This window comes from Lissotriton vulgaris, chromosome 2_2, assembly GCF_964263255.1.
Source record: "Lissotriton vulgaris chromosome 2_2, aLisVul1.2, whole genome shotgun sequence".
Lineage (NCBI taxonomy): Eukaryota > Metazoa > Chordata > Amphibia > Caudata > Salamandridae > Lissotriton > Lissotriton vulgaris.
Window position 1 is genome coordinate 25,891,342 of NC_141688.1, and position 12,244 is coordinate 25,903,585.

Below are 12,244 nucleotides of genomic sequence, written 5' to 3' on the forward strand. Positions count from 1 at the left end.
CACGCCCGACATAAACACACCAAGATATTTCAGCCCCCCGTCGCCACCTGAACCGACGAGACCCACAAGATAACCCCTGTCCAATCACCAAGAATCCACAACATAGACTTACGGGGATTCATATGCCGTCCAGAAGTCTCCCCAAAAATCTGCACAATACGCAGCATTCGTGGCCCCGTCCTGTCAACGTTCGTAAGGAAGATGAGGACGTTGTCCGCTTACAATGCTATCCTGTCTGACAGTCCCTGTGCCATTTGAAGCCCCGCACCTGCGCATCCATTCGCACCCATGCAGCCAAAGGCTCAATTGCCAGGGCAAATAAATACGGGGACAGAGGGCAGCCCTGTCTCGTGCCCGGCCTGATGGAGAACGTGGAAGAGATCGTACCGGCTACCCACACCGACGCTGTTAGGTCGGTGTTCAGGAGAGTTAAGTAGGAAAGGAATCGCAGTCCAAAATTGAGTCTAAGCAGTAACGCAAATAAGTACACCCAGCTAAGGGAATCAAATGCTGCTGAATGGCTGCCACTGCCACATGAGCCCGCCTGATATTATGTCTGGCTGCTCTCGGAGGCATAAATTCCACCTATTCAGGATGGACCTGGGCAGTAATAAAAGGTAGAAGGCGATTTGCTAGGACCTTAGCCAGGATTTAAGCCTCCACGTTTAGGAGAGAGATGGGACGATATGATGCCTGTTGATCTGAGGGCCTGCCCGGCTTGTGAAAGACAACCACCTCCGCATGTGTCCAGTCTGGAGGAAGAGAGCCCTCCTCTCGCGCCTCATCCACCACCGAGCGGCATTGAGAACCCAATTGCAAGAAGTAAGAGTTTAAAAAAGTCACTGGGTTACCCATTGGGCCCCGGTGCCTTTCTGGAGTTAAGCACTCCCAACGCAGCATACAACTCTTCATCTGACAGGGGCAGCTCCAATTGTTCCCTTACCTCGCCCGATCGAGCCTTGGGCGGAAGATCATCCAGGAACCTATCTATTGTGGCGCTGGCAAACACTCTCTTGGGGCATACAGATCTGCATAATATGTGGCAAAGCTCTCAGCTATGACCAGTGGGTCTGTGAGCGGTTCGCCTGCCGAGCTCAATATGACCAGAAAGGCCTGAGCATGAAGCATTCCTTGACGGAGCCGATGCAGCATTTTGCTGGATTTATCCCCCACTGATACTCCCTACTACGCGTCGCCAACCAGGCTTGGCGGGCCTCATCCATCAGAATTGCGGCATAATTCTGTTGAGTCATCAGCAATTGCCTCCTGACCTAGCCGCCTCCGGCCTTCTGGCTGCTACGTTCAAGATCCTTTATGGACACCTCCACCTACAGCAGCTCTTCCAGACGCGCCCTATACGGCGCCGCACACCAGGAAATGTTCACTTCCCTCAATGCAGTGCCCTTAGTTTTTGCTAGATTCCATGCTTCCCCCGAGTACTTAAAGTGAAGGCAGCGGTGTTGACTGTGTACTCAGAGAAAAAGATGTACCTTTTGATAAAAGAAAAAAAAAACATATTTCTAATGTTAAAGTGCAGCTAGAATTGAAAAACTCCCTTGCACCCTCCAGGTGTCAAAACAGTTTTTACATATGGACCAAGACACTCAAGCAACTTCAGCAACTGAATGTCAAGTGTAGGTGAACAATGAGGGACATGCAACCAATTGGGAGAGTAAGACTAACAGCAGTTGGCTATCTCAGATTTTGTTTTAGAAGATGGGGGAGAAACTGCTGGAGTCTTCTCAAGATCTGAAACAGCTGTTTTTGTGCAGCGATTTGTAACAGCCTCCATTCCCAGGACCGTTCATTGTGGTATTACACAGTGCTGGGTCTACCATGGAGCATGTACTGGAGACTGCTGTGCACATCACTTCAATTTGAGAATAGTTGTCAGTGCTTTGAGCTAAAGAAAGATTGACCTGTTGAGCCAGTCCCCCCCATGGTCCCATAAAGACCTGCAAGTTTTATCCATCCACAATGGGGTTTTCAAAGCATGAGTGTGGAACTGGCACCCCGCACAGTATGAGGCTGATCTGGTGGTGTTGCCCTGAAGCTCCGTAGTCCCTCATGGCTTAGCCTCAGTGATCTGCACTCGGTGTGGTGTTGCAGGCAACAGACTGTGTGCTGTTTAGGCAACTCGGGCAACTCTATGTTCTGCCACTTGACGTAGCATTGGACTAAGTATAGGCAAATCACTGTAAGGGGACATTGGGGAGAATTATTATTTTGTAATGTTCTTTTTATTTGTCATACAAAAAGAAACAACAGTACATTGACCAGCCGCATGAGCATAGCCATCGATTATCGCTTCTAAGACATTTTCAAACAGTAGGACCACCTCACATATCTTTATCTGCGACCTCCACTCCGCTGCCTGCTCTACCAGTAGTAGTTCCCCGGGTGTTGGAAGGATTGCATACGTTACCTCTTTAAGTATTCCACTTTCCCCAAACCCTGTCCCACTTCCGGGGACCTACTCTATTCTTGTAAACTTCCACGTCAGCAATCATACACCAGTCCATGTCTCTCTCCCATTCAACTAGGGTTGATGCTTCTGCCGCTCCTCACCTTTTGAGCAATATTGCGGTTTGTGATAATTAGGCCCAAAGTAGTCCAGACCTGTTAGCCTTATTCATGTTGGTTGCCTCCCATATATTCAACAAGCACAGTTCAGGGGACAATCTAATAACCCCACCACTCGCGTCCTCCATGCCTGCAATTATTGCTTCCCAATATAATTTAATAGAGGGACACTCCCATAGAATATGGAAGAAGGTGCCGATACTCCTGCATAGCCTTCTGCACCCTGCCTTTTCGATCTAGCCTTTTTTCTTTTTTGTAAATATATTTTATTGCGTCAATTAGCACATATAATGTAGTGCCCCTTCAATGAGAAGTAGCCTGCTACATTTTAGGCACCACAGATTTGCATTGACATGTTATATGCACCCTTAACCCTGTTGTAACATAAAGAACAATTAAACATAACCCAATTAACTCCACCCCCTTGCATTGTCCTAATTCTGCGTCTCCCACACCACTTGCGTTCTAATTCCCTGTAAAGCAATACCATTTGAGCCACTTGTCTCCTGTGTCTTTATCTCAAGCTATCATTTCTACACTGCATCATCCCTGGATGGAATGGGCTCTAAATATATGACTCTATACTCCGCCTGATCTTGCCCATTTTACCACTGTAGTGCATGTAATATATGATCTATGGAGTATTTTTAATTGAACAAGTCGCAATCTTAATTATATTACCACTTCATGCGGCGATGTGAGTGCCTCTCTTCAGTATTCTTCCTCTAGGTTCCCGATATCTGCCTGCCAACGTTCTCGGAGACTAAGGAGCGGGTTGGGTAGATTGTTGATACATTTTTTTGTAGGTCAGGGAAAAGGCTTTGCCTTGCATATATTCAGACAGGAGCTTGTCCACCAATGGTGATGTCTGGTCTATCCTTTCCCCGAAACTGCACCCCCCCTAAGGGCGTGCCGTATTTGCGGGTATTTAAAGAATTCCTTCTCAGAAAGCTTTCTACAGTTCTGTGAAAGGGATAATTTTTCCCCTTGCCCACAGATCATTCACTTTTGAAATGCTGATGGTGTCCCATTTATTGAAACCCTGGATAGACACAACTTTCTCAGGCGCTAAGCCCACCAGAGGGCTGTGGTGAGGTCACTTTGTTTGCCCCATCCTAGATGTTTTTTTTTATACTCGATTTTATTGGTTTTTGCAATAAACAAAGAACAATACAGTACAAGTAGATCTTTGGAATTGACAGCGTGAAATAGTTATGAGCGTACTCTTGCTCGGTCGTACATACTGCCTGCACTATGAGCATGTTATCATTTACCGTCATAGCCTGAGAAGAGACCGGGTATACATACATTAAAATTGATTCAGCCATTTGCCTTAGGCCATTGACTGCTTAGATGGGCAGACTCTGGCCTTATAGTGAGTTCTCTTGGACTACACACCAGTCCACTCCCTTACGCCATTTAGGTATACTTGGGGGATCAGACTTGAGCCATGCGCCAGCAATATCACCCTTGGCCACCATGATGGCTGTGCCGAAGAGCTTGTCTGAACTGGACCAATCTAAGCCCTCCATGACGCCCAGGGGGTTATGTGGCACCTCCCATCCCAGGAACCCTGTGAGTGTAGGTTCTATTGCTACCCAGTAGGGGCCAAGGCGGGAACAGGACCAGACGACATGGTAAAAGTCAGCTGGTTTCTAGCCGCATCGCAGACAGGCTGATGAAGGTTGCAGGCCAGCTCTGTGAAGTCGCTTGGGAGTTAAATAAGCGCTGTGAAGGTAATATAGCTGAATTATGCCTAATTTGGTGCAAGTAATAATGGTCTTGGGGGCCATTAGGGCGTCGCGCCAGTCTTCGTCCTCTAATGTACCCAGCCAATCCTCCCACCGGTGTCTGAGTGAGTAAAGTGATGTTGGGCTATTGTTAGTTAAGGAACAGTATATGTGTGATACATCGCCCTTACCCAAGTTGCCTATCATAATTTGTGCCTCCATTGGACTGAATTTCGGAAGAGTCGTTCCAGTGTTTTGATGTGTAGTGAGTGTGTCGTAGTCAGTATCTACAGAACTGTGAGTGGTGAAGGGTGTAGCGACACTGTAGGTCTTGAAATGATCTCATATGGTCACCCACCCATACGTCCCCATGTAGGGATATTCCGATAAGGTACTAGCCCCTGAATCCCTCCAGGGCTCTCACTTCTTTGAGCCATTTTCCCTGCCAAAGGGGTGTGTGTTGAGTCAGCTTGGCTTCCCACCGGGTATTTCGCAAGGCCGCGCGCGCCAGACAAGCAGGGCTGTATGGGTTAACAAGGGTAAAGCTCTGTGCACCGGACCTCCATACATCATAGTCTGGGATTGCGGGAGCCCCAATTCTCTCAGTTCAACCCTGTAGGCTGGGTAGGACCAGCCTACAGTAAACCAATCGTGTAAGACAAGCAGCCGGATGGCTAAGTAAGTAGTAGAGGTAGATATCAGTCATCCCCAAGCCCCCATCAAAAGGTGGGATCCGGTAGTGGGTCAGGGCCATACGGGGACTCCTGCCCCTACCCCCCCCCCCCCCATCCTTTCCCCCCCAGTCACACACACCACTTCGTGGCTATTCTGTCTATCTCTTTGAACCAGGCAAGTGGGAGGTGAAATGGGGTATTTTGGATTATGTATAAGAAGTGGGGGAGGATAATCATTTTTGAAAAGGGCCATCCTGTCCAGTGGGTTGAGTGGCAGTGTCTGCAGCCCTGGAGGTCCCCTTTGGCCTTCATGACTAGTGGAGTGATATTTAGCCTCCATTCTAGGTCTGGGAGTAGAGCCACCCATATCCCGAGGTATTTAAAAGACTGTCTTCTAATGGGGATATTCGATTGCCAGTCAAAGCACTCTTGAGATGAAGGGATACCAGGGTTGATTTGGCAGGTGTGGAGTTGGGGGGTCTCTTGGAAGACCACCCAAAAGTGCATGGTCACCCTATCGTCCACGGGTCTGGACTACAAAATGAGACCAACACTGGAACACGGAGAGAAAAGAAATGTATTGCAATCTCATGAGAGAGAGAGCGCGCATTGACAACAGACACCCACAGACGTCTGAGGAGGCAATCTGCTGAGTACTTTGGCTCCGCATCTTATATACCCTTCATCCCCACCCTGTGCGTGCAAGGAAAACAATAACAAAAACCAATAATTTACACGACAAGCAGTGGTCAGTCTAATACAATCAGCAGATGGTAGCTGTTGGGCCCCTGCAGGGCATATGTGAAAACCATAATTATACAGCAAGCAAAGGTCAATCTGATAAGTAGCTGATGGTAGCTGTGAGGCCCCTGCAGGGCGTAGGCGAAAAGCATGATTATACAACAAGTAGAGGTCAATCTAATAAGTCAGCAGATGGTAGTTGTTGGGTCCCTGCAGGGCATAGTACACAGGGTGAAGACAATAAGCATCTGGAAAACTCCCTGTTCGACTGGTTGAGCATGTATTGGTCAGTTTGTGTTCAGGCCAGGGCACGGACGCTGTGTATGTTTGCAGGAATGAGGCAAGTCAAGAGTGAAGCCCCAGAGCGTTCGTGATACAGAGAGAAGGTCAGTAGTTGAAGGTTAAAGCACAAAATGGCAGAGCGAATGGCAATATAACAGACCTAGTTTTTCACAGTCCCTCCTTTTGCCATTAGCGAAACCATTTTTAGTCAATTACAATGTTCATCAAGAGCTGTGTCTCACGTTCAGTCATTATTTTGTCGTTCCTGACAAGTGCATTTATAGGGACTGGTTTGATAGCATTTGCGCATAGGCCGTAGAGTGGGGGACCACATTAAAGGTAAAAACAGCAAAAGAAGATCAATGCAAGATGTATTAGGATAATCATTAGGACCTTTCATCCCCATGTAAGTAGATGTTGCCATATCCAGGAACCAAGGCACCCTGGACCGATGTCTTGATGGAGATCAGAGGTGATTTGATGAAGCATGGAAATAGCCTCGTGGACAGACTATGAATGAACCGGAACAGACACGCAACAGCTGGTGCAGATGATGCAGCATGCTCCTCCGCGATCAGCTAGGATGACCTCAAGGACCATGCGATTTTGTAGAGTGACGAGGCATACCGCTTGTAGCTCCGCAGTGTTGTTGGCCAAAATACCAGCTGTGATGTTGACAGTGGCTTCCATGACTCTGGTGAGGTGGCGAATGGCTCTGCTGTTTGCCATCAGTCCCCAGAAGGGAAGGATGTCCTTCATGGCATCCAGGAATTGTTGAGCGGTTGTGTGGGTTTCTTCATATACATCGTTGCTGCGGCAGGCACGATGATTAAGAGGAGAAGCAATATAGACAGGGGGAAGGGGGAAAACTATGTAACATGTGCCTCCCCAGTTCATGTGGAGCCAAGTGTATGCCTTTTTTCCACACAAGAAGTAGGTGTTTGAGGAGGCAACAAGGGGCGGTGGAGATGTTTCATTCAGAGTTGTTGAACCGGCATAAGAGCTGTCCCCAACATACTCCATACCTAAGCCTCAGATACATACTTGTCCAGGAATGCGAACAACAGCTAGCGGTGGGGTCCGCTTGGCGGGTGTCCTTGCTTTGATGCCGGATAAGTGATTTCTATTGGTAGTCGAATACCAAGATTTCCTCCTTCTCGACCTCAGACATGCGTGTAGAATTATTTTTGGGACAAACAGCATTGCCTGTTTTGTTCTGCTGAACTCATCTTGCAATTGTTGGAGAGCGATGTCGGCAGGGCCGCTGGACAGATGGGCGCCCATGATGAGCGACATCCAGGCAGCGCGAAAGGCAAGTATAGAGTAAGGGAGGAAGGGTATGTTTGTCTCCCTAGCGTGAGGCAGGAGACCACAGACTCAACAGTTTGTTTTAGTCAATACCTCATTATGTTGATTCAACATTTGGAGGAAGGTGTTGTTCCAAAACTCTTGTCGCCTATTTTGGAGATAAGAGGAGGAGGAGACTTGGGAGTGTTCAGGATTTGTGGCATCAGTGGGCAATATGGTATCCTTCCCGGCCAAGGTCATCGAGAAAACCGTCAACAGACAGCTAACCCAATACCTCGAAGAAAACAGAATCCTGGACCCTTCCAAGTCAGGGTTCCGCAGCAACCACAGCACCGAGACTGCCCTCATCGCCGCCACCGACGACATCAGGACCCTGCTGGACAACGTCGAGACCGCAGCACTCATCCTCCTAGATCTCTCTGCCACCTTCGTCACTGTCTGCCACCGCACATTACGCGCACGCCTCCACGCTGCAGGGATCCGAGACCAGGCTCTGGCTTGGACGACCTCCTTCCTCTCCGGCAGAACCCAGAGCGTCCGCCTCCCCCCATTCCGTCCCAAAGCCTCCGATATAGTCTGCAGCATACCCCAGGGATCCTCCTTCAGCCCAACGCTGTTCAACATTTACATGGCCCCGCTTGCATACGTAGCCCGACAGCACAACCTCAACATAATCTCCTACACCGACGACACTCAGCTGATCCTCTCCCTCACCAAGGACCCCATCACAGCCAAAGCCAACCTCCACGAAGGAATGAAGGCCGTCGCTGACTGGATGAAGACCAGCCGTCTGAAGCTGAACTCGGACAAGACAGAGGTCCTCATCCTTTGCTCCAACCCTTCAGCCTGGAACGACTCCTGGTGGCCGACGGCACTGGGGGCAGCCCCGACACCCATCGACCACGCACGCAACCTGGTAATCATCCTTGACTCAACGCTCTCAATGACCAAGCAAGTCAACGCCGTCTCCTCCTCCTGCTTCAACACCCTCCACATGCTCCGCAAGATCTACAGATTGATCCCGACAGATACAAGAAAGACAGTCATCCAGGCCCTCGTCAGCAGCAGACACGACTACGGAAATGCCCTCTACGCGGGAGCCCCGACCGAGCTCATTAAACAACTACAATGCATCCAAAATGCCTCGGCATGACTGATCCTCTGTACCACGCCACGGCCACATCACCCCCACCTGAGAAACCTGCACTGGCTCCCCGTCAACAAGAGCTTATCCTTCAAGCTCCTCACCCACGCACACAAGGCAAGCTCCTCACCCACGCACACAAGGCACTCCACAAGACTGGCCCAGCCTACCTTAACAGACGGCTCTCCTTCTACATCCCCAACCGCCCGCTACTCTCTGCCGACCTCTCACTCGCCACCGTCCCGCTCATCTGAAGAACAACCACCGGTGGAAGATACTTCTCCCACCTCGCCGCCAAGACATGAAACACCCTCCCACTGAGCCTAAGACCTGGCTGTTCGCTCAGTGCGCCCCCTCCAACGCCTTGAGACCCTCGCTGGTATCTAGTGCGCTTTACAAATGATTGATTGATCGATATCCTTGACTGGTGCCCCTTCTTCTATGACCCAAAAGAGGATGGCGAAGATAATAGTGTGGAGGAGAACTGTCGTCAAAGCTATTGACCTGTTATTATGCAGTTTGTTACATAATGCGATCTTCTTGTTGGAAAGTTGCATTGTTTCATCATTGGTCATAATCAGTGTCCTTTTGGCTCTACAGCTGTTGGAGAGAAACGGTGAACCCTACGCGTCGCCGGTAGCTGGTGGTTGCTTCTCCTGGCTAGGCTTCTCAGTACCCCGCTACCAGGAGTAGCAATCCACCCTTTTAGATACTACCGCCCTGTGACTTTAGGCTCACCTACCCTGTCCGGTCAGTGGAGCTCCAGAGGCCTGCATGGGTGGAGGTTGTATCTTTCTTTAGTTATCTTTGAATAATTCCAGTACTGGTTATTGGAGGCCATACACATCCACTACCAGGAGTACCAATCCACCCTTCTAGATAATACTACCGCCCTGTGACTTTAGGCTCCCCTTCCCTGTCCGGTTAGTGGAGCTCCAGAGGCCTGCATGGGTGGAGATTGTATCTTTCTTTAGTTATCTTTGAATAATTCCAGTACTGGTTATTGGAGGCCATACACAGGGGGTCGCACGTTAATACTTATTTGTAGGTCAACAAGGTGGGGTCAGTTTGCTGCTGGGGACCCTCTGGCAATGTACGGCATGTATCCAGGATTTCTTGCCCTCCACTCATAGAGCCGTTCTCGTTGTCAGGAGTACTAGCAGGGGACCCTTCCACCAGGGTTCCAATGTCTTCTTGCGGGAAAAGTTTTTGATTAGCTTATAGTCCCTGGGTAAGATGGTGTGTCCCGGCCAGGTAGATCGGTCAGGCAATGCTTTCTGGACCTGTTGATGAAGGAAGGACAAAGTTTGTGTAAGTACAGACAAATAATCACTCAAAAATTCACAAGGGGAATCGGACAATGTGGTAGCAGGGGGCGTGCCCCAAATGTTCTTTGGGCGTCCAAAGACCACCTCGTATGGGGTCAACAAGGTGCGAGAATGCGGGACAAATTTTATTGATAGACGGGCCAGTGGCAACGCATCTGGCCATCTGAACTCCGTAGTTTCCACTAGTTTGGCTAGTTGAGATTTGATCGTGGCATTGTATGTCTCCACCAGGCCTGCCGATTGGGGGTGGAAGACTGAATGAAATTTCTGTTGAACCCCTAATCCTGCTAAGATGTGCCTGACTACTTCTCCAATGAAGTGACACCCACTGTCATTCCAGAGGACTCTGCAAATGCCATAGCGGGGAAAGAACTCCTTTAATAATATCTCGTCAGTAGTTAGGGCAGTGTTGTCTCTGACCGGGTAGGCCTCCACCCATTAGCAGAACGCGCAGACAACCACCAAAACATATTTAAGATTGTTGCATCGTTCCATTTGGATATAATCCATCGGCCGGACTGATGTCGGGTGGCATATCCTGCTCGTGGTACCAGAGTCCCTTTACCTACATTGTAGCGGAGACAAACCAAACACTGTTGGACTGCCTGGTGGCAGTAGACCGGAGTTTGTTGTTATCCCCCACTTCCTGTAATATTTTAGTCATGGTGTCCGCATTGGTGTGTGCTGGCAAATGAGTCGTGTTCAACAATGGGAGGAGATAAACATTTGGTCATTTCAAAAGTTTCGCATCTTTGGATCGCCTACAATTTTCTTCGTCAAGCATGCCCTCCTTCTCCCAATTTTGAAGTTCTTCAGAGGTGGCAGTGGACTGGATGTCCCGGATCAGTTGTCTAACGTCATGCCACTTCTCTGATTGGGATTTTACTATGTACATAGGGGTATGTGTTCTTTCCTGTGCAGTAGCCCAGGCTGTCTCATCAGCAAAGGCATTTCCTAATCCTATTTCGTCTGTGACCTTGTGTGCGTTGCATTTAACAATAGCTAATGTTCTGGGCAGTGTCAAGGCTTGGAGCAATGCAGTGACTAAGTCACCATGCTGAATGGGCGTACCATGTGATGTTAAGAACCCTCTCTCCTTCCAGAGTATACCAAAACTGTGGGCTACTCCAAAGGCGTACTGGCTGTCTGTATAGATGGTGACAGTGAGATCCTAGCTAAGGATAAAAGAGCGGGTGAGAGCTATAAGCTCTGCGGCCTGGGCTGATTTTTGAGGTATGCGTGCAGTCTCAACAATGGTATTGGTAGTGATGACGGCACAGGCAGCAGATGTGGTACTGTTTGATAGTTTAATACAAGACCCGTCCACCCACTATTGCCCATCCTGTTCCGTGAGAGAGATGTCTTTCTAATCCACCCACTCCTTAGTCTATTCTTCTGTTCGAAAAAGGCAGTCATGTGGAATGTCTGTGGCGTCTGAGTCTAGTGTGGGCAGGATTGTGGCGGGTTCAAAGTCTAGGTACTAGCAACATAAGTTTGTATCCTGTCAGTCGTGCACTAGTGAGATGTTGTGCCTTTGTCTTATTCAGTAATATGTCGACTTCGTGGGGAACTAATACAGATAGTTTGGGTCCTAAAGCAATTCCCTCACTTTGTCATATGGAGGCAGCCGCTCTTAGATAAGAGGGCAGACCTTGGGTCACAGGGTCTAGAGTGGCCGAAAAGTAGGCCCTTGGGTGTTGTTTGATGCCGTGAATTTGGGTCAAGACCGAGAGAACGCATCCTGAGTGCTCATGGTGTAGAGGCAGAAGTGTATAGAATAATCAGGTGTGCCCAGTACTGGTGCAGAGCAAAGAGCGTGGCGTAGGTCTTTAAAGTCTTGGTCATGTTGATGTAGCCACGGGAGCGGTGTGGGTGTGTCTTTTGTAAGTAAAGCAAGGAGGGGTTTACTATGAAGGAGAAATTTGGAATCCATTGGCGACAAAAGTAATCAGGATGTATTGGTATATAGATAAAGGCATTTTTGTGGTCTATGACACTGATGGTGGTAGCCGTTGAGGGCATCATTGTTAAGATAGTAGTTATGTCAGAGACCACAGGATATTGTGGGACCACTATTTTGTTAACTGCGCAGAGGTCCATGACAAAACTGTATATTTTCTCAGACGTGAATGTGCGTTTCGAAACTGGAAGGATAGGGTTATTGCAGATGTTGGACTGGAGTTCCTCAACTACCCCAGCTGTAATATTATCCCTTACTATAGTCATAAAGGCCTTTTCGCCATCTGCAGATATTCTATACTGGGGAGGCGAGGGAGTGGCACATTCTGTTTTACTGTTATCTGAACGAGATCCATCACAATCTCCCCCACGTCTGTGTCTGTGATGGCCCACAAGGTGTCGGGTAACTGAGACAAATCCTGCTGTTCGGAATCAGTGACACAATAAAAACTGGATTCATAACTGAGGCGGAAATCCTTGTCAAACAATATGACT

General features: G+C 48.8%; 1 protein-coding gene across 5 annotated transcripts in view; it reads left to right on the plus strand.

Moving 5' to 3' along the window:
- Window positions 1–12,244, plus strand: part of ZNF609 (zinc finger protein 609) — a 935,315-nt gene that overhangs the window by 131,091 nt on the left and 791,980 nt on the right. The gene's annotated exons all lie outside the window — the stretch shown is intronic.